This window comes from Gopherus evgoodei, chromosome 5 (genome assembly GCF_007399415.2).
Source record: "Gopherus evgoodei ecotype Sinaloan lineage chromosome 5, rGopEvg1_v1.p, whole genome shotgun sequence".
Lineage (NCBI taxonomy): Eukaryota > Metazoa > Chordata > Testudines > Testudinidae > Gopherus > Gopherus evgoodei.
This window is the reverse complement of record NC_044326.1, coordinates 122,667,263-122,689,222: the sequence shown is the minus strand read 5'-3', so window position 1 is coordinate 122,689,222 and position 21,960 is coordinate 122,667,263. Positions and strand designations below refer to the sequence as shown.

General features: G+C 43.4%; 1 protein-coding gene across 4 annotated transcripts in view; it reads left to right on the top strand.

Annotated features, from left to right (window-relative positions):
• Positions 1 to 630: 630 nt before the first annotated feature.
• CCSER1 (coiled-coil serine rich protein 1) overlaps positions 631 to 21,960 on the top strand; it is a 1,155,265-nt gene continuing 1,133,935 nt past the window's right edge. For all 4 annotated transcript variants that reach the window (XM_030564825.1, XM_030564826.1, XM_030564828.1 and 1 more), the window contains exon 1: positions 631 to 866. The gene's annotated coding sequence lies outside the window, so the exon portion shown is untranslated. The remainder of the gene's footprint in view (positions 867 to 21,960) is intronic.

The window sequence follows — 21,960 nt, the reverse complement described above, 5'->3', positions numbered from 1 at the left end:
TGTGTGTGGGAGCCCAGTTTTTAAAAAATAGCATTCTGTGGAGTGGGCCAATGAGGAGCAGGTGCCTGGCTTCTACCCTATTAACTGAGGAATCGATCACAAACACCCATAAACACCTAAAAGGGGGGGTGGGAATGGGGGCAGTGGAAGCCGCTGGCTACACTACAGTGCATCAAAACGACTTTTCAGGCAGCGGTAGGGTGACCAGACAGCAAATGTGAAAAATCGGGACAGGGTGGAGGATACTAGGAGCCTATATTAAAAAAAGACCCAAAAATCGTGCGGCTAAATCCCTGGCTGGGTGCCGCCTTGGGTCCTGGTCCTCAGGCTGTGCGCCTGGCTGCAAAGGAGACTTGGAAACAAACATTCCCCGCTTTGCCTCCCTGCTGACTCCGAGCCCAGCCAGGCGAGGTTACCTAAATCCTCCCTGTCAATCGGCTCCTGGGGCTGCGGCGCCCCCACCGCTCCCCGCCGCCCCTTCGCGCGCCTGGGCAGCCGGGGTGGGACCGGGCGCTGCAGCGGGGTGGTAGCAACACCCACCGACGCGCTGGGAAGCACCTCCCCCGATCCCTCCCCTGCTCCTCGCCCTCCCCCGCGCGCACACACATACACACCCCGCCGGCTGCCAATCTGTCCTCTGCCGGTCACACAGCAACAACATGCCTGCCTGGGAAGCGGCGGCGCTCGCGGAGGAGCGGTGCTGGCTCCAGGAGGATTATTAGCCCTCTGCCAAGGGGTGGGAGTGAGGGGCATAAAGGAGAACCAGCAAGCAGAGGAGGAGGTGGGGGCAAGGCAGAGACTCAGCCCTGCCACCCCCCCCAGAACCGAGCTCCCAGTGCGCTGGAGGAGAGCAGCAGCCCAGCCAGGTAGTAAATGCCCTTCCTGCCCCGCTCACGCCTCTGCCTTTGCGGGTTGCTGTGCTCCATGCCCCGGGGCTGGGATTCGCCTGGCAGGTGCCACACGGTGCAGAGGGAGCCAGTCCAGGCCTCGGGGCTGCTGCTGGGCTCTTGACATGGGGGAGGTGGCCTGTCTCTGCCCCCGGGCTGTGTGGGCTGCGGTTGCATTTTGGGAGGGAAGAGTTGCATGAGGGTGTTGCCGGGGTGGGGGACTGCAGAGGGAGGGGAAGCGGGGCATTGCTCCGCTCCGCTCCGCTCCGGCTCCTTCAGATAGATCCGGGGCCAGCTGCTTGGGAGCGGGAGGAGGGCAGCTTGGGCCGCCCGGGCCCCGGTGCGCGGCGGCAGGAGGCGGGGGTAGATCCGCATTGCCCGTGCCGGGCGTTCCTGCCGATTCCGGGGATTTGCCTGAGCTTCGCTCCAGCAAGTCGGCAGCGGCGGCTGGGATTAGGGAGAGAACAAGTCGCTTTGTGGGGGGGAGGAGGAGGCTTGGCTCAAGGGCTCCTGTGGGTTGGCAGCGAGGGAGAAGGAGGCAGGCTCTGCTCGCTCACAGCTTTACAGCACTTAAAGGGGACTCGGGACGCTGCAGCCGGGAGAGGCGGCTTGCAAAATGTGGGCGCCATGGACTTGGCAGTAATGCTACATGTCACCTCTTCTTTCCTCCTGGGCTGCTGCTGCTCTCTCACCAGGCGTTCGCAAACACCCAGCACCTAGCCACGCGCACCACAGAGGGGCAGCAAGGGCATGTGGCATTTATGGAGGGGGCTCTGAGGAGAGGGAGAGAGATGGTGGCATTACTAGGAATTGTTTATTTTGCGCTGACAGTGTGCTTCGCGCGGCACAAGACCTGAAAATTCAGCATGGCTTTGACCTGAAGACTGTCCTAACACTAAGGCAGATCTAGACTAGACAGGAGGCTTTGGGAAATCCAGAGGACACTGTTTTTTCTCTGGTGCTGACAGAATTCCCACTGGTGTCAGTGGAGTTATTCTCCCTGGTGTGTGAATGAGAGGAGAGTAAGGCTCCAAGTATGGCTTTTCATTCTGTCTTCTTTTTTCGAAATGTTCATTCAGCAGGGGGTTGCGGGAAGAAGGGGTTTGTTAGGAGAGATTTGAATGGGGAGGCTGTGGTGGCATTGGATTATGACGTGTGACATTTCTAGGTGGCTTACCTTCGAGTCATGAGCTGAAGGATGCTACCTGTCCCTTTCTGAATCACATGCGATGCCTCACAGGGTGGAAGAAATGAGGATGTTGCTAATGATGCAAGGGGCTTGTGAAAATCTCATGCTTTCCTTTAGAACAGTGGTCCCCAATGTGGTGCCCGTGGGCGCAATGGTGCTTGCCGGGGCATTTATGTGCGCCCGCCTAGTGCCCAGCGGGGGGGAGAAGCCGTAGCCCCATGCCTTCCTGGGACAGAGGGCTGCAGGCTGCAGGCGCCGGTGTTCTCGGTTCCTGGCAGGCACAGGGCTGCGGCTTTTCTCTGGCTTCTCCTGGGCTGCAGACTGTCGGCGCTGGTGTTCTTGGTCCCTGGCAGGCGAGGGGCCGCGGCTTAAGCTGGAGAGAAGCTGCAGCCCCATGCCTGCTGGGCACAGAGAACTTCGGGGCTGCGGGTGCCAGTGTTCTCTGTCCCTGGCAGGCGCGAGGCCCACCTACTGCCCAGCAGGGGAGAGAAGCTGGGCCCCGCGCCTACTGGGAACAGAGTACTCCGGGGCTGCATGCTGCGGGCGTCAGTGTTCTCTGTCCTCCCGGCTTCTCTCCAGCTTCTCTCTGCACTGCTCAGAACTGGCGCCAAAAACAAACCCCCTCGCCACTCTGACTCTGCAGAATGGATGGAATGCCGCCTTGTAGCATGTGCTGCCCCAAGCATGTGCTTGTTCCGCTGGTGCCTGGAGCCGGCCCTGCATGGGAATAATTGCTGGCGCCCGCCACAGTCTTCTGTAAACATGAATGTGCTACTGGCCACAAAAAGGTTGGGGACCACTGCTATAAGTAGTTTGCAGTCAAAGGGGCTGTTCGCGGAGCATAAAGTTAAGTATGTGCATAAGTCTTTGCTGTTTCAAGACCCAGCTTTGCATCCTGCGGTATAATCATGTGTTGCCATCACATCCACTTCCTTTATTAGATTCATTTGGCAGTTTTCTACAATGGTAGTAAAAGCTGCTTCATTTGCTTGCCTTTTAAGTAAGCATTTTGTAGTGATGATTTTAAAATCATCTTCTATTTATTGTGGGCTGTGGCTTAAGGCTAAGATGCTATGTTAATAAACTCAACCTGACTTTTGTAGTGAATTTTAGCTGTTTCAGAATATTGGCTTTGTGACATGACATGTAAAATACAGCATTTATGAGCACTTAAAATAGTATCCATAGTGTGATTTGCACTTATATCACTTCATGTATATCCGTATACTTCAGCATGGATCTATAACTTTGGGATAATGGAAGTTACATCTATATAATATACATGCAATTGAATAAATAACAGCATAGTTATTCACTAGTTAAATTTATAGGTATTTTTATTCATAGCTTTTTCGCTGGCCTTCTCTATGCTGCATGTCAGAGTGTATCATTTTGATAATATAAACTCACACTATGACAACTGTAGTTTGATTTCCCTGTTGGACAGTAACAAAATGCTTATGCTTTATACAGAAGGCCATTGCCTTTATCAACACCATGATCTGTCCTGTATAGGCTAGTGATTTTGTAATAAAATCTGAGTTTAGGCTACGAGAAATAGGACTATAGGAAGGCAGCATAATATATGCAAGGAAATCCTGATTAAAAAAAAAAAGTGGAGGAAAGAGTTTGCAAAAACATCTACATTAAAATCTCTGTTCTGTGTGCATTTTGTGAGTCTTTACAAAAATTTATTTGGATGAAGAAACTGAATAATCTACCAATGTATAAGATCTGCTTCAGCACATATACAATGTAGTCTGATTATAATCATGTATGCAAATGTATGGCAAAATATATCTTCAGAATTTTGTACTTCCTACATTTCTGCAGTCAGGTCACATTCATAATATGTGTGGGAATATAGCAACATCCCCAAATAGGGAAGACTCCAGCATCAATAGCATATTCTGCACGCTTTATTGAAAAGGCTTTGTATCTAAATGTACCAAATTATATATCTAAGGTACATACATGACTCCCATTACCACAATATCTGAGAAATTCACAATCTTTAATATGTTTATCTTCACAAATATCCAAGAGAGCTTTTTTGGAAAGTTTGAGCCAAAACATCTGTCACTTTTTAGAATGAAGGGAGCAGAGAGGGAAAAATCACTTGTTCTTTATTTATTTAATTTATTTATTTATTTATTTATTTATAATTATTACCTAACTTTATAATGCTCCAGCATATCAATATGAGAAAGTTGAAATCTAGCAGAGAGGCGGTTCCTTTGTCAAAAGTGTACCTATTAGTGATCTGTTGAAAACTGGAAGTGATTTGTCAGATTACTACATACTGGGTTTTGTAATGCAGTCTGCTAATTGTGCCAACATTATACTGGTTTTGTGCATGTGTGTGTGTACCGTCAGAAAGTATTATGGCAGTGTTGTCTTTCTTTATGAATATTGAAGTTGTATGGGAAGTACTTTGTAGGGTGAAATCATTTGGCCAGATCCTCTGCTGGTTTAAATCTGTGTAACTCCATTGACTTCAATGGAATTATGCAGTTTTCACTAGTTGAGGATCTGGCCTTACCTATTTATCTTTTTATAAGGTTGCCAATCGGTGTGTACATCCTCATGTCCTTTTCCCTAACTGTAAGTGCTTTGGCTTTCCCTGAGGAAAGGAAAGGTGCTGGGAGTTGTCTCGCGGAGGAGTTGAGAACAGTTTTCCTTTCTGGTGGAGAAGTGAAGCTCCTCAGAGGCCACAGACATCATCCACACTTCGCAGTTCTCTCCCTCCCTTCAGCTTGTTCCTGGAAGCTACAGTGGAGAAAGTAATCACTTTTTTCCACCAATTTTCCTTGTAGACATTTTCACAGCTAAATGTGTCTAGAAGGGAAACCTGAAAAAAATCCTCCCTTTAAGAGCTGATTCTATACTAGACATGTTTGTCCTTCTGGTTTATATTGCACTTGAAGTGTTAACTCCTGAGAGGCAGAAGGGGAAAGAGACTAGGAAGGTTTCCCAGCTACTTCAAATAGTCCCTCTTGCTCGAACTTAAAAGGGGAGGGGGAAGGAACATGTTGCAAAATCAGTTAAAGTTTATATAAAAGTGAAATATTAATCACCTGAAAATATTTAAACAGCAAAGACATTGCACCTAGTCATTTTGGAAGCTTTCCATCCTCTTTACAACTCCTTATGGTATATGTAACTGGGACTCTGTAGCAAAATGCAATTAAAATTAAAGAGCGGCAGGATTTGTAATTATGTAGATAGAAGTATGCTCATGATGATAATGGATAATAATACATATGCATTATTTGCATAGGAGTTGCTTTTACTCTTGTTCTTAAATGATGCTGTTGGACAGAAATCAGTAGCCTGACAAACTTTTTAATATTTTTTTTAAGATATCAAAATGCCAGGAGGCTTGATTCAGTCCTGGGTTACACACCAGAGCAAGGCCTCAGGTGCTGGAACATCCTTCAAGAGGGCCTATTGTGGTGCTACAAGGTGCCTGTGTCAACTTTCACACTGTGCTGGGTCTCCAGATGGTTTGTACAATTCCAAAAGTAGGTGGCCCTGCAAGGGAAGGTAGTGAGAGCATGGACACGCTGGCCTGCTCCCATTGAAGCCAATAGGAATTTGGAAAATCTTCGCTGGTTTCAGGAGTAGGAGGATTAGGTCCTTACCTTATGTTTGGGATCAGTTGTGCAGTTTAACTTGGGCACTATTCGTAGGGAAACCTGCATGAGTGTGGGGCCCACAAGATGGAATCCCTGTGTGGTACACAAAGCGTCTGTATAAGGCCCTCTTGATACACCTTATGGTAAGGCTGTGTAGAGTGTCAAAGGACCTGAATTCACCTGCATAGTGCAGATCCTGAATATGGTAGTTTGGAGGTGAGCTGGAAGAGGGACCATGAGTTCAAAGACTATGCAGACATAGGGTTCTTAATATCGAGTAGAGGGGGTGTGGAGTGGAAACTCTGATATTCTAGTCTACAGGTCACAGTAGAAGCTGAGGAGGGAGTGCATTACACTCCAAGGCCTGCCTACAGGTTTGGGGGTGAATTCAGCCTCCCCAACTCTTACTTAATGCCCTGCATAAGGCTTTGTTCAGCAGAGGTGATTTTCACCCAGAGTTCATTGTAGTGTGGTGGATAAGCAACGCTAGAAATCTGATGGTACTTTGGTCTTGTCTGGCATTCTTTGTGTGAAGTGATCTGTATTTGCAGTAGAATATCCTATGTCCTTGTTCCCCACTACAAGGGAAAAGAGACTAGGGATTGATAACTTGAGGTTCTGTTTCTAACTCTGCCACTCTTGTGCAAGTCACCTCGCCTTTCTGAGCATCAGTTTATCCATTTGGTAAAATAATATCTACATTGTGTGTTGTGAGACTGAACAGGTACTGCATAAGGGGAAGGTACTGTTTGTAAAGTAATATATATTTTTTTCTCTTGCTATGATATTTTTTTGTGGAACACAAAATTTTAAAACTTGTAATTGTGTTTGAAAACTTTTTTGCACAAGCATTTTATTATCCACACTCAAAACTCTGTGATAGAGAAAGGGCTTTGTGTAAATTCTATTGGACCATTCCAGAAGTTCTTATTTAGTCCATACTTAGGTGAACGTTCCTTGGGCATCAGTCGGGATTTTTTCTTAGTACAGGCTTCAGAACTGGCTTTATTGTGGAAAAAATTGTCTTTGGTTTGTTTGGTTTTTTTGGTTGGTTGATTTGTTTTGCAGATTATTGTTAACTAAAAAACACAGGTCCCAGTGCTGCAGTTCACTCCATTTGAGCAACTCCTTACACATGTATAGAATCTATTGATGTGATTGGGGCTTTGCATGGGTGGAACAGCCTGCCTGCGTGGAGTCTGTTGCAGGGTCAGAACTATGGATGTTTTTTATGTTTTATAAATTGCAGTAAATAAATAAGTACCACTGCAAGGTAATTCAGGTGCAGGCGGTGAGTGGCACACACAAAATATGTTTCTCTGAAACTTGTGTTAAAATATACTTATCTGTAGATGTTGAAAAATATATCTGAACATACTCATGTGGAGGGACAGTACAGTGCAAGTGCTTAAACGTAAGTTGCAAAACTCCTATTGACTTAAATGTGGCTAGGATTTCATCCTATAAGTAGTTTGAAGTCAAAGGGGCTGTTCGCAGAGCTTGAAGTTAAGTATGTGCATAAGTCTTTGCTGTTTCAAGACCCAGCTTTGCATCCTGCGGTATAATCATGTGTTGCCATCACATCCACTTCCTTTATTAGATTCATTTGGCAGTTTTCTACAATGGTAGTAAAAGCTGCTTCATTTGCTTGCCTTTTAAGTAAGCATTTTGTAGTGATGATTTTAAAATCATCTTCTATTTATTGTGGGCTGTGGCTTAAGGCTAAGATGCTATGTTAATAAACTCAACCTGACTTTTGTAGTGAATTTTAGCTGTTTCAGAATATTGGCTTTGTGACATGACATGTAAAATACAGCATTTATGAGCACTTAAAATAGTATCCATAGTGTGATTTGCACTTATATCATTTCATCTATATCCGTATACTTCAGCATGGATCTATAACTCTGGGATAATGGAAGTTACATCTATATAATATACATGCAATTGAATAAATAACAGCATAGTTATTCACTAGTTAAATTTATAGATATTTTTATTCATAGCTTTTTTGCTGGTGTTCTCCGTGCTGCATGTCAGTGTATCATTTTGATAATATAAACTCACATACACTATGACAACTGTAGTTTGATTTCCCTGTTGGACAGTAACAAAATGCTTATGCTTTATACAGAAGGCCATTGCCTTTATCAACACCATGATCTGGCCACAAAAAGGCTGGGGACCACTGGTGTAGTACCTGAGCACCCTTCATAATATCTTTCGTCCAGTTTACAGGTACTCATCAATTCACAACAACTCCAGTCTTGATGTTCCCATTGTGTCATTCTCCCACTCTGCTCTCTGTGCCTTTTCCCGTGGTTCCTCTCCTAGTTGTGGAACCCTCTCCATCTACTTCAGCTATTCTAGTGAGAGTGAGATTTGGGTGAGTGTGTGATTAAATCAGTGCAACATGTTTTCCCCGCCTAGCCTCAGTGGTGCAGTTTAAACCAAAACTTTCTGTGTCAGATTAAAACATGTATAGTGACACTGACCGGTGCTCATGTCACTTTGTAACAGTGTTCAGTCCTAGTGGCCCCTAAAGTCTCAGTCCCTACAAAAACAAAACCATTCCCTCTGTTAATCACACTGTATTTTGCAGCCACCTGTTAAAGCAAGAACAGCCATAGCAATCCCTTTGCCATTATTAACCGGTTTCATTGTAGTTAACTGTAAAAAGAGAGGAATCTTTTTTTTTTGTATAAAACGCTAGGTGAATTCTTGATGATGAACTGGACATGGTGTGTCATGTATACAATAGAAATGGCATGCTGATACTGTCAGCCCCCCCACCCCCCGAATGTCATTATATTTATTAATCACCACCATTCATGTATCCAAGGGTAATAACATGTATTTAAGCAATTTATCCCCAAATCATGTGGGACAATATGAAGGCTTTAGATAACATTTTAATGGAGATAATGGAAATGTGCCTGTGCCAGTGCATGAATCATATTTAAGGTGTTCATAAATGCTGGGTAAACTGGGATATAGAGGCCCTTTTGATAGTGTGTGGTGTTGATGCTGCTAGTGGAATGAACTGCCTGATAGAAAGAGCAATGGAGAAGATGGAACAGCTTTGTCTTTCTTTCGCTTACAGTGGTCTACAGCCAATATTCATTTTCTGGGATCCAAAGATGGATCGAGATGCATTGTGCAGGAAATGCTGCCCTCATCTGAGAGTGCAGAGAATCCTGGACACAGCAGGATCTGTACTGCAGTGCAGTCTTGCATGGTGGAATCATGGCTCCATTTGTGCAGCAGGATGGGTGAGAAAACAGATGGGTTTGGACAGGGGCGGCTCTAGGAATTTTGCCGCCCCAAGTACTGCAGGCAGGCTGCCTTCCACGTCTTGCCTGCGAACGGTCTGCTGGTCCCACGGCTTTGGCGGACCTGCAGGAGGTCCGCCAAAGCTGCGAGACCAGCAGACCCTCAGTAGGCATGCCTGTGGGAGGTTGACCGAAGCCACGGGACCAGCGGACCCTCCGCAGGCAAGCCTCCGAGGGCAGCCTGCCTGCCTGCCGCCCTCGCGGTGCCAGCAGAGCGCCCCCCGCGGCTTGCCATCCAAGCACGCTCTTGGCGTGCTGGGGCCTGGAGCCGCCCTTGGGTTTGGAGCATCATCCTTGAATAATTGCTTACATTTGGAGAAGTGAGGAAGGTGCATCACAAGCATGTAGTCTTGCCTGGTGCAGGGTGCACTTTTTGCTCCTGTGTTTGAGTAGCTTTGTTTCAAAGGTTCCAGTTTAGAGACTACAAAAATCTTGGAAATCAGTGTATGTGCTTAAAGAATTAAACTATCTGCTGCACATAGCAAAAAATAAAAAAAAAATTGTTGTTTTATATTTTTAACCAATGTTGCCAAAGTGTTGTATATCCAAAAAGAAATGTAGTATTCATACATCACCACCACACTGCACGCCTTAGATTTCTTTTCACATATTGAGGGTGAAGCGTTCATAGCTCCAAGAAAATCTCTCTTTTGCTCTTTTTTTGTTTGGTTATTGGAGAAAATTTTGATACATGTCAGTCTTTGAGACAACATGTTAAGGAAACTACTTAATTGTGCTGTATACTTCTTTCTGTTCGGGATTTATGACTCACCTAAGGAGCAAGGACAATCTTACATGTGCAGTAACACTGTAGAACTCTGACATTTTATAGTAGAACCATTCTTGCTCAAATTTTGAAATTGATACTGTCCATCATTTTAACTGTGGAAAGGTGGTGGCAGGCTGTGCCCCTTTGTAAGAAGCAAAGATGATTTATTTTCTTAAACCAGGGGACTGATTCTCCACTGCCCTGCACCTTTGGCAGTCATTTATAAATGTGCAGCGTGCACGTGGTGTCAAGCAGTCATCCTAGTTTGGTGGTTATTTATGCCAATTTTGCATTACCTAAGATGCAAGGCAATTCAAAATCATGCCCAAGGATTGGGCACTAGGGGACTAGAGCTGAGGGTAAATGAGGTTTGCTTACAAGCTTTGGATGAAATCTTGGCTCCACTAAAGTAACTGGCAAAACTTTTATTAACTTGAATGGGGACCAGGATTTTACCCTCTAATTCAATATTATCCAGCATGCCCCATTTTGAGTCCAAGGAAGATTTCCTTGTTGGAAACCAGTACTAGATTTCCCCCCCCATCACATTAGAATGATTTATGTTGCTGAGGATTTCTTAAAATGTTTTTTGAATTTTGTTTGTTTGCTTGTTTGTTTTCCTGGTTGTTTTTTACATGAGACATTGATGTCTAAAAAAAAGCATAGTGTAGAATTTATGAAGGTCTGGAGAATTAGAGGCTTGTATTGGAAATATCCAATGAGTAAACTCTGAGAAAGGAAGTAATCTTTATTTAGGGTTTTGGACCAGATCCTCTGCTGGTGTAAATTGACACAGCCCCACTGAAGCCCATGTGGTTCCAGTTTACATCAGCTGAGGATTTGGTTTTGTTTTTGATGCTTACTTAACTCATGTTCCTCAGAGGAACACTTAGAAGAAAAGCTGTTTTTGGTAAAGTTTCAATATCGCTGCCCCTTTTCACGGAGCTCAGAACAACGTGGTCTGTTAGCTTAGACCTCCATCAGCAAAACCAGATCTTACCTTTGTTGTTGAATACAGAAAATAACCTTTAAAAAAAATCTTTGTCATCGATGCATCAAGAAGAGGGTACAAATCTAATGTTTTCCCTTTGGAGTCACGTTTAAGTTACCCTGTATGGAGAGTGCAGCAGGCTGGATAGCAGTGATAGCTGGCTGGCTATTGTGCAGAATGCTAGAGGCAAGGTTCCCAACAATGCCCTGTTCAACCCCTAGAAGGAGAGTGATGCTTCTGGGGGGTGCTGATAATCGTAGTAGTGAAGATATGTCTGCAGGTTTTGCATCTGTTATGGCAGGATATGGTGCCACTTTGAATTGGTGTCCTAGTCTGTGGGGAGTTTCCTTCTGACGATGATCTTGGAAAGGTTGGGAGGTTGTCTGAAGGCAAGAAGAGGGGATTGAGGAAATGGGGTCCCTGTCGAGTATGGTTTGTAGTTGTTGGATAACACCATTGACATCTAATATAAGGATACAGGAGAAATGTTCACATTGGTATTGGTACTGCACTTCATTTGTGCAATGGAAAGGACATTTCTTACTTTATAGATGAATCGTGGCGCAGAATAATACAGATGAGATGGTCACTTTTAATGGTTGTAACCTCGGTAGTAGCTGAGCATAGAAATAAATCATGGGATTGTTTGGTGGCAGAGAAATCTACAGAGAAGTTGAACTGTAACTTTCAGCGCTGCAGTCTTGGAGGTGAAATTTCAAACAAGTGACATACCTCTCAACTATGCCTGATCAGGAGGCATGATGTAGAATAAGATACCTAATAAATTTTGAAGGTGATATTTTCCCTAAGGGGGAAGGGTGAAAAAGGGAATATTCATCAGTGTTCAGCGTGATCACAAGAATGTTTCCTTATGTGATTACTTATTTTCAGCACCAGTTGGGCAGAATACTGTACAATGCGCTATTCAAGGGACATGTTTTTACATACAATGGGCTGATCCTACTCTAACAGTGTGTTACTGCATTCTTGTGAAATCACTTGCCATGACTGAGAGCAAAAAAATGCACTTCCATATTGGAATGAAAATCTCAGCCAAAATAAACCATGGTGTTGAGTACAACAAAGTGTTTCATGGGTGATGCATCCCTTTGAAACTGGAATTGTTTGTTTTTTGGTTTGTACTCTCATATTGTAGTGGTGTCATATGTCAATGTTAGTTGTGTTTCTATTGTACAGTGGAAGTATTAACGGGTGTGTGTGTGTGCGCGCGTGTTGCATCTTTTCCTTCTTTGCCAGTAATAAGCTATTTTTATGCAGGAAAGTTTATGCTTAAAGAGACATTTTATTATCCCAGACACATCAAACCTATAATTGTTTAGACCTTTACCAGTGGGATTTAATGAGTCTATGACAATGGTAACAATTACATGGGGCAGAGGAGGAAAGAATCCTTGAATTTATTATTTTTATTTCCTGAGGGTTAATCTCTGCTTATCAGAATAAATTAAGCAGAATACTCCGCTCAAATGTTTTCTGGATTTCGCAGGTCAGTAGCTGTTATAAACAAAATAATTCTCTCTTTGCCAAGTCCCGCAGCCCTTACTCACTGAATGCTTCTAGTGAAGGTCAGTATGGCTGCAGAATCACAGTCTGTATCTATTTATTAAATAGCAGAAGAAGCTTTGTTCATGCAGAGTTCAGGTTGCTTGCTGATTGCTTGTGCCCTTTCAGAATGCTGAGTCCTGCAAAACTCAGTGTTCTGAAAACCAGGAAATATAGAGTTAAGGTAAACGTCTACGTAACCATAATCCTTCCCTCTTGGAGCGATGCCCCAAAACAAACACAACACACACTCTGCCTCTTCACCATAATGCACCTGCCTTATGCTTAAAAATTAAGCCTGCTCTCTCTGGATAGAATATCACACTTGTAAAATTTAATATCCACTTCACAGCCTTTTGCAACCCCTTTACACTTGCATGTACCACTTAATGCTGTACTTTCCTTTATCCTTCATTAACTCCACACAGTGCTCTCATATCCTGCCTAACTACTGACAGTACCTAGGACAGAAAGATTCCAGGGTCCCACTATTGACATTCCCTACACAATTCTGTATTGAAATGAAGCAGACTGGAATTTGAAGGTACATATACAACTCTCTCCTTTTGATGAGGAATTAAGGGGACCAGAGCCTCTCAGCTCACATGAAGGGGATCAGATTCTGCCACACATGTGGGGGCAGTGAAAGAGGCTCATATCCCCAGAAGGGAAAGTCTCTTAGATCCTGAGGGAGGCACTGTTGTGGGGGAGATCAGACTGCTCTACAGGAGCTGGGAGCTCCCAGATCCCAGTAGGCACCCAGGAAGGAAATGTGGGGCTGACAGGTGCCCCTGTTTTCTCCCAGTGTCCCTCTCCTTCCACTCCAGCTAGCCTCTGTCATCTCACCCTGCATCCCCTCTTATTCACCCACCTCTCTTATTTCCTTCCCCTTACCATCTCTCAGCTTGCTGCACCATAAACCCTTCTCCCACATTCCTACCTACTCTTGCAACTCTAGTTGCCCTCTCCTCCTAGGGAGCATTTGCATGGGGAATTTATTGTCTTTTTAGAAATAGTTTTAGTGCCATGTGAACATTCTCCTTTACTCAGGTTACATTTCCCCTAACATAATTAAAAAAAAACAACCCAAACCTTTGACAGAGGCGGTTTTAGCAAGGTGCCTCCTGTTATTTGAGCCTTCTGTCTAGGGTTGGATTTGAACTCGCAGTGTCTGGGTGATACTCAGGTTTGATGTCCCTCCAAAGTATTCATAGCAAGCTTTCAATTCCTGCAGCATCTCTCTTTTTCTCCATATGTGCAGTATAATCTGTGTGGCCTATGAGCCTTAGAACTGTGATGCGCTCAACTGGAGAACCAAACTATTGGGGTAATCACATAATGTAATCCCCCCCCACACAAAGGGCTAGTGAGTGACATGCAGTCTGCAGTGGTGACTCTCAGGTATTTGACATGTTAGTCTGTATCTGCAAAAAAAACAGGAGTACTTGTGGCACCTTAGAGACTAACAAATTTTTTTCAACATGAGCTTTCGTGAGCTACAGCTCACTTCTTCGGATGCATAGACTGGAACACACAGACAGGAGATATTTATACATACAGAGAACATGAAAAGGTGGAAGTACGCATACCAACAGGAAGAGTCTAATCTTCAAAAGTTTTTTTTTCCTCTTGCTGATGATAGCTCATCTCAATTGATTAGACTCTTCCTGTTGGTATGCATACTTCCACCTTTTCATGTTCTCTGTATGTATAAATATCTCCTGTCTGTGTGTTCCATTCTATGCATCCGAAGAAGTGAGCTGTAGCCCATGAAAACTCATGCTGAAATAAATTTGTTAGTTTCTAAGGTGCCACAAGTACTCCTATTTTTTTTCCTCAGATATTTGGTAACCTGGTGTGATAATCTCAGCACTCGTTTGATCTCTGCGTGCCCCAAATTGTTGCCAAAAACTTTAAGAAAAGCTGTTGCTGAGGCGTCTGTATCTCAGGAACCCGTTGGTCAAATGGCTCCAAATCAGTAACCGAATCCTGTGCCTTAGTGAGGCATACCAAAATTCAAGACAGTCTGAGTAACTGAGGATTTTAGAGCATTTAGAAGAGTCGAGCTTTAAACAGAAAGCTGGTCTTAACTATAGCAGAGCAGGTGTTATGTTGTTATCTAGGCACCAATAAATCACCCATCTTGTGGTGTCTAAGCACCAGAAATGTGCAATATGACACTTTGTAATGGATTTTTCTCTTGGCTGACTAGATTGCTTCCATTAGTTAATAGGTATAATTTAATGGTGATTATTACTTTTGGCTATCATAATGAGTGCCAGATCATCACCTGTCGTATCATTGTGGGAAGGCCTTTGCAGAAGGTGACATTTTTTGCCTAACACATAGTCAGAATCAGTTGAGGAGCCAGTGGAGTTACATGGTACCTAGGTGTGATGTGCTCACGCTGGTGTCTTTGCCCATTAAGTTCTCTCTTCTGAGTAGCCTTTACCTGGCCTGATCCAATACTGACAAGGTGCTGGCCCAGTAGAAATAGATAGTTTTCTGGAAGAGTGTGAAAGGCATTTCTCACTACTGGTGATGGTAATTTGTTCAGGAATAGAGAGATGAGATCATATAATTCCAAGATGCTGTACTACATTGCGCTGATCTTCCTAGCTACATCTTGTTATAAATGGAAAGAAATCTACCTAAGGATGATCGGCCAATGGACTTCAAAACTTTATCTCCCTTCCCTATATTCTCACCAGTCACTCTCAATATACCACTAAAATGATGCATCACAACAAGCTCAAATCAATGATGTGCCATGCTGTCAATTAATCAGTTAACTCACATGATTAACTCAAAAAAATTAATCACAATTGATCGCACTTATAACAATAGAATACCAGTTGAAATGTATTAAATATTTGTGGAAGTTTTCCTACATTTTCAATATTTATTTTAATTACAACACAGAATACAAAGTGTACGGTGCTCACTTTATATTATTTTTATTACAAATATATACGCTGTAAAAATGATAAGAAATAATTATTTTTCAATTCACTTCATATGCGTACTGAAGTGCAATCTCTTTATTGTGAAAGTGTGATTTACAAATACAGATCTTTTTGGTTACATAACTGCACTGAAAAACAAAACAGTATAAAACTTTAGAGCCTACAAGTCCACTCAGTCCTACTTCTTGTTCAGCCAATCACTAAGACAAACAAATTTGTTTACATTATCGAGAGATACTGCCTACTTCTTAATTACAATGTCACCTGAAAATGAGATCAGGCGTTCACATGGCACTTTTGTAGCTGGCATTGCAAGGTATTTACATGCCAGGTATGCTAATCATTCGTATGCCCCTTCCATGCCTCGGCCACCATTCCAGATGACATGCTGATGATGCTCATTAAAAAAGTAATGCGTCAATTAAGTTTGTGACTGTACTCTTTGGGGGAGAATTGTATGTCTCTTGATGTGTTTTACCTGCGTTCTGCATTATTTCATGTTATAGCAATCTCAAATGATGATCCAGCACACGTTGGTTTTAAGAATACTTTCACAGCAGATTTGACAAAACGCAAAGAAGTTACTGATGTGAGGTTTCTAAAAATAGCTACAGCACTCCACTCAAGGTTTAAGAATCTGAAGTGCCTTTCAAAATCTGAGAGGGACGAGGTGTGGATTGTGCTTGCAGAAGTCTTAAAAGAGCAACATTCCGATGTGGAAACTATAGAGCCCAAACCACCAAAAAAGAAAATCAACCTTCTCTTGGTGGCATCTGACTCAGGTGATGAAAATGAATATTTGTTGGTCCGCACTGCTTTAGATCATTATCAAGCAGAACCCATCATCAGCATGGAAGCATGTCCCCTGGAGTGGTGGTTGAAGCATGAAGGGACATATGAATTTTTAGTGCATCTGGCACCTAATGGTCTCACTTTCAGGTAACGTAAACAAGAAGCAGGCAGCATTGTCTCCTGCAAATTGTAACCGACCTTGTTTGTCTGAGTGGTTGGCTGAACAAATAGTAGGATGGAGTGGACTTGAAGGCTCTAAAGTTTTACATTGTTTTATTTTTGAATGTAGTTGTTTTTGTGCATAATTCTGCATTTGTAAGTTCAGCTTTCATGATAAAGAGATTGCACTACCGTGCTTGTGTGAGGTGAATTGAAATATACTATTTCTTTTGTTTTTTACAGTGCAAATATTTGTGATAAAAAATAAATATAAAATGAGCACTGTACACTTTGTATTTTGTTGTAATTCAAATTGATATATTTGAAAATGTCATAAACATACAAAAATATTTAAAATCAGTAGTATTCTGTTGTTTAACAGTGCGATTAATTTTTTTAATTGCTTGATAGCCCTAGTTGCAACCCTTTACTTTCATACACACTCTGTATTTCCTTCTCTGCTGCTTCCTTCATTCCTTGATGGGCAGTATGCACATATCTGGAGCTCCTTTATCTTAGCACCCTGAACAACTGCAGCTGCTAAATATATGATATCCAGGCAATGACTCCTTAGCATCCTTCTGCCCACAGATCCACACTCTCTGCCCAGCTAGTTCTATCCTGGCTGTCTGCCTCTCCAAAGAGAAACATTTGAAATCGTTTCATCCGTGTGGACAGTATTATTTAATATAGCACTGTCCTTACCTGATGCTGCAGTGTTTCCACATAGCAAATCCCTATTAAAAACAGTGGAAACTGCAGATGGAATTTGTTTTACATTTCCACCGATACAATAGCTTTATAGTAACTCCATGCCTAGCTTTTGTTGAGTGAGCTTATTACAAATCCTTCCTAGTGTAACTGAAGGGGATGCAGTGCCTGTGTTCACTTGGGGCGTGGGGGAGATTTTGTTTCTTTTGAAGAGCCACATAATGGCTTACAATTCACAGCAGATTTTACATGTAGAAGTACTTTATTCAACAAAATCGCTCTTAGTCAGTGTCTTGAATGTAATAAATAATATGTCATTAAAACCAGTAATGACCTCCATGGGCTTTTCAGAAACTACTGTCATTATTGAAAAGCTGGGTTAATCTCTCACTAAATCCATAAGTAATTCAGGCCTTTACTGCGGTTTCAGCATTTTTCCCTAGAAAGCATAGCCCAGTCAAGTGACGGAGATCAAGGGGAAACTGTATAGATATACAATCAATCTCTAGGTTTAAATGCTTAGCAGAATATTATCTCTAGGTCTCAAATGCAGTTTCAGCAGCTCTTGCTCTTGTGGATCATTGGATTCTACTGTTTCATAACAAAGGTTTATTGAACCTACTGACTCCTGTCAAAAAATATGTTTTTTAAATAAAATATTACTTTAGCACATTAATTCAGTCATTGCCAGTAAGAGCTGCCAAGGTTGTGCTTAAGTGAGTATGGGTATCTGAAAAATTTAAAATGACACTGTTAAATCCTTTCTGCTAAACTCTTAGAGGGGTAGAGTGGGGAGGAAAAGCATGGATATACTTGAACTGTGTGCAAAGAAAACTGTGCATATGTGCAGTGATTTGATAGTAGATAGAAGGATTTATTGAAAGATATGCTAAGAAACCATTTTAAATAAGAAAACATTTCCAAGAATGCACCTTTTTGAGGGTGTTACATTTCTGGCTTACTGGTCTCATGCCCCTTTAAATTATATGTTTTTTCTAGACTATTTGCAATATAAAAATGTAATAAAATATTAAGTTTGCCAATTGACTTGCAAATGTAGTAGTGTCTTGTGCTTACAGTTGGGCAAAAATCCTTCTGTAATAGCTTCAGATTGATAACACTAGTATTTATGAAAGTTAAGGACTGATAATGTTAGGGAGAAAGAACTAGGCATATTGTGGATAGGCTTTGTGTGATATTTCTGGCAACTTCTTCCAATAATCTTCATCCTTAAGCTTCAGACAGTTTCTGGTACCCAGCTCCTGGGCCTCTCTTCAGGAAGTACTACCATTATCATTATTAATTACCATTGAATAACCATGCCCAAGTGTGTTGTCATTTCACATATCTAATAGAGAGCTGGCTTTGATTACCAAGACCCAAGGCCAGCATTTTTAAACTTCAGTGCCTAAAGTAAGTATGTGGCCTGATTTTTTTCTTGGAGAAGCTGCAGTCTCTCTTGACTTCAGTGAAAGTTGTAGGTGGGAACGTAGCACCTCGGAAGGGACTAAGTCTAGATTGAAAGTGCCTAGTCTATAGGCAGGGCCATCCTTAGCCATAGGCAGAATAGGCAGCCGCCAAGGGCACCACTAAGTCTGGGGGCACCGCTCTGTGAGAGCCTGAACAGATGGAAAGCATGTAAGAGCAGGGCTGCTGGGTCCTAGAGAGAGCCGAATGCAGCACAGTCTGAGGGAGGGGATTGGCTGCTGGGGTCTCTGGGAAGGGGTGGGGGAAGGAAATCACCTGTGAGTGTGACTCTTTCCCCTGGCGTGACGTGAGGCAGGCTCTGCGGCTCTGGCAGTATCCTTTGTTGTCCCCCATAACGTCCATTCTTCACCCCTCTGCCCCACAGAGCACCCCCTGTTTCTCCCTCACCTGCATGGAGCACCCCTCTCTTCCCCCTCCCCTCCATCAGGGCTGGGTTGGTGAGGTGCTCGGGGGGGGGAGGGGAGGCTGGCTGGCTGGCTGCCTGCTGAGGAATGTAAGTGAAAGTAACTCACTTCCTCGGCAGGCAGCCAGGATTGGAAGGGTCGCACCCGGCTGGGATGGGGATAGCCAGATAGCATGTGTGAAAAATCAGGACAGGGAGTTGGGGTAGGGTGAGCAGATGTCCCACTTTTATAGGGTCAGTCCCAATTTTTGGATCTTTTTCTTATATACGCTCCTATTCCCCCCTACCCCCTTCCTGATTTTTCACATTTGCTGTCTGGTCACCCTAGGTGGGGGTAATTGGTGCCTATATAAGACAAAGCCCCAAATATTGGGACTGGCCCTATAAAATCAGGACATCTGGATCTGGTCACCCTAGTTGGGGAGCACGTCTCTCCCCTGGGCTGGCAGCGATCCATTTCATCCGAGGGGAGCTGCGCAGGGCAGGATGAGCTGCTGTGGCTCCATGGGTGCCCCGTCCCTGAGATCAGATGCTGTGCTAAATTCACCATGGTCCATTGGGCTAGCGATGGTGTCCATTGGCGTGTGATTGGACCTGAGGGTTTGCTGCTGCTGTTGCCACTCTGCATCCCAATAGGTGGATTTTGGGGTCCTGCAGTTTTCCACCTATCTCCTCCTCAACTGCAGCTGTTGGACCAGCAGGCTGGGGGCTGAGCTAAGCATGAAAGCAGTACTGTGTTGCCATTTAAAGTGTCATTTAACAACTCTGTTTGCCAAAAATGCTTGCTAACAATCCTGAATTCAATTTCAATATTTTTTTTTTAAAAATCAATATCTTAGCCAAAAACAGAAAATTAAGTTGTTGACAATTATTTGTGACAAGTTTGGTATGGGGAAGGGAGTGGGCCAGTTTTCATCAGAGAAACAAAAAATGTTGACTGACTTTCCTATAGCCCTGTTACCACTAAATAGAGCCCTCCAACAACTGTAATGTGCTCATCTCCTTACTAATGTATAGAGCAAAGGTCAGCAACCTACGGCACACGTGCCAAAGGTGGCATGCGAGCTGATTTTTGATGGCACGCAGCGGCGAGCTGAGCGGCTCAGCCCACCACTGCTCTGGGGTTCCGGCTGCTGCCCCATTGGCACCCAGGGTCCCGGCCCCACTCAGCACCCACTGCTGGCTTGGGGACCCCCACAGAACCCCAGGCTGGCAGTGGGCTGAGCAGGCCGGTGGCTGAGACCCCAGCTGAGCACTCAACCCGCTGTCAGCCTGGGGTTACGTTCACTCAGCTGGCAGCAAGCTGAGTGGGACTAAATTCAACGAAATAGGAAAGCAAGAGCAACTAATGACAAACTGCAAGAGCCTAGAGTACTGGTCCCCAACCTTTTTCGTCTGGCGGGTGCCAGATGAAGGACCGTGATGGCGGACAAGCATCCGCCGAAATGATGCCAAATTTTGGCAGTATTTCGGCAGATGCTCATCCTCCGGCCAGTGCGTGGGTGCACTGAGAGGCTCCTGCGGGCGCCGGGGCACCTGCGAGCTCCGCGTTGGGGACCCCTGACCTAGAGAGCCTCCTGAAGCACGGCGATAGTTTTGATTTAAATGGACTTGAACTGTACAAAGAATTGAGTTGTTGCCACATGCAAAATCGATGATGGACATTGTACAGTTTATTTATACCTGCAAACTTGTTGACATATATCCTAATGTGTACATTGCCACTCGTATTCTACTAACAATTCCTTTAACAGTAGCATTAGGAGAAGGGAGTTTTTCAAAACTGAAGTTCATTAAAAACTATCTCTGCTCTACAATGAGTCAGGAACACTTGACTGGTCTTGCTATTCTTGCAATCGAACAAGACATAACTTTGTCATACGATGACATTATTACTGATTTTGCAGCCAAAAATGCCATGAAGATTGCTTTTAATTAAAAACAAATCCTTGTTTCAATACCTCTTCATATAAATTTCCAATAAAATGTTGACAAATTAAAAAAAATATTATTTGCATCATTCTGTCAAATCAGAATTTTTTCTGTAGTGCTACTTCTTTAGTGCTAGTCCATCAGCATTACAGTGTGCTTAATTAAGTTAAACTGGTTTTAATAACATGCTTGTGGCAAGTTTTCCAATACTGTAAGCTTATGTTTGTGTTGCTAAGAGCAAGACAGGCATGGGGGCACCAGTTTAATAATCTCACCTAGGGCACCATAAATCCTAAGGACGGCCCTGTCTATAGGCACTCAAGTTTGAAAATATTGACCTGTATTTGTTCTGATCTCCAGAATTGTTTTCAGTACATAGATTGTGAAACCTTCAGGAAAAAGACTCATGGAAGAAATCTTGGCCATGCTGAAGTCAATGGAAGAACTCCCGCTGACTCAGATGAAGCCAGAATTTCACTTTATATCTTATATTCATTTGTACTGTGGCTACTGCAACGGGGCCGATGCTTACTAGACTCTGCATACTGCTGCACTCTATGATAATGTGTCGCTCGTGAGAATAATGGTATTAACATAGGTTTGCTAAAACAGTACAACTTAATTTAAAAATTTGATAGTCTATTAGTAATTAAACTAAAGCACTGTTTACTTCTTTTTTCTGTACAATCATATTTGATTGAGATCCCTTACTTTCGATGCTACTCTTCTGTTTCACCATTATTGTAACAGTACATCTATGGGATAGATTATAAAGTGGTTCAAATTGGCATAGCTCCATTGAAATCAAGGGACTAGGCAAGATTATACCAGCTAAGAATCTGATCCTGTGTAGTTAGTGTTTACATTTTATCTTGCAGTGTATAAAGTACAGAGAAATGGAGTTAAGGAAACCCTGCAAGTTTAAGGGGGTTGGGAGTGAATCAAATTTGTGAGGACTCATTTGTGTAGGAACAAGGGAAATCTAGTTTGTCATACATCGGACAGTGGCAGCCGCATCCTTGCAGAACACTTCAGCGGCTGAATTCATTCAGGTAACTCTTGACGCACCACATGACTCCAGATTAATGTTTGACTCCTCACGTGCTGAGGTCTGGAAATAAAGACTGGATTTCTTTCTAA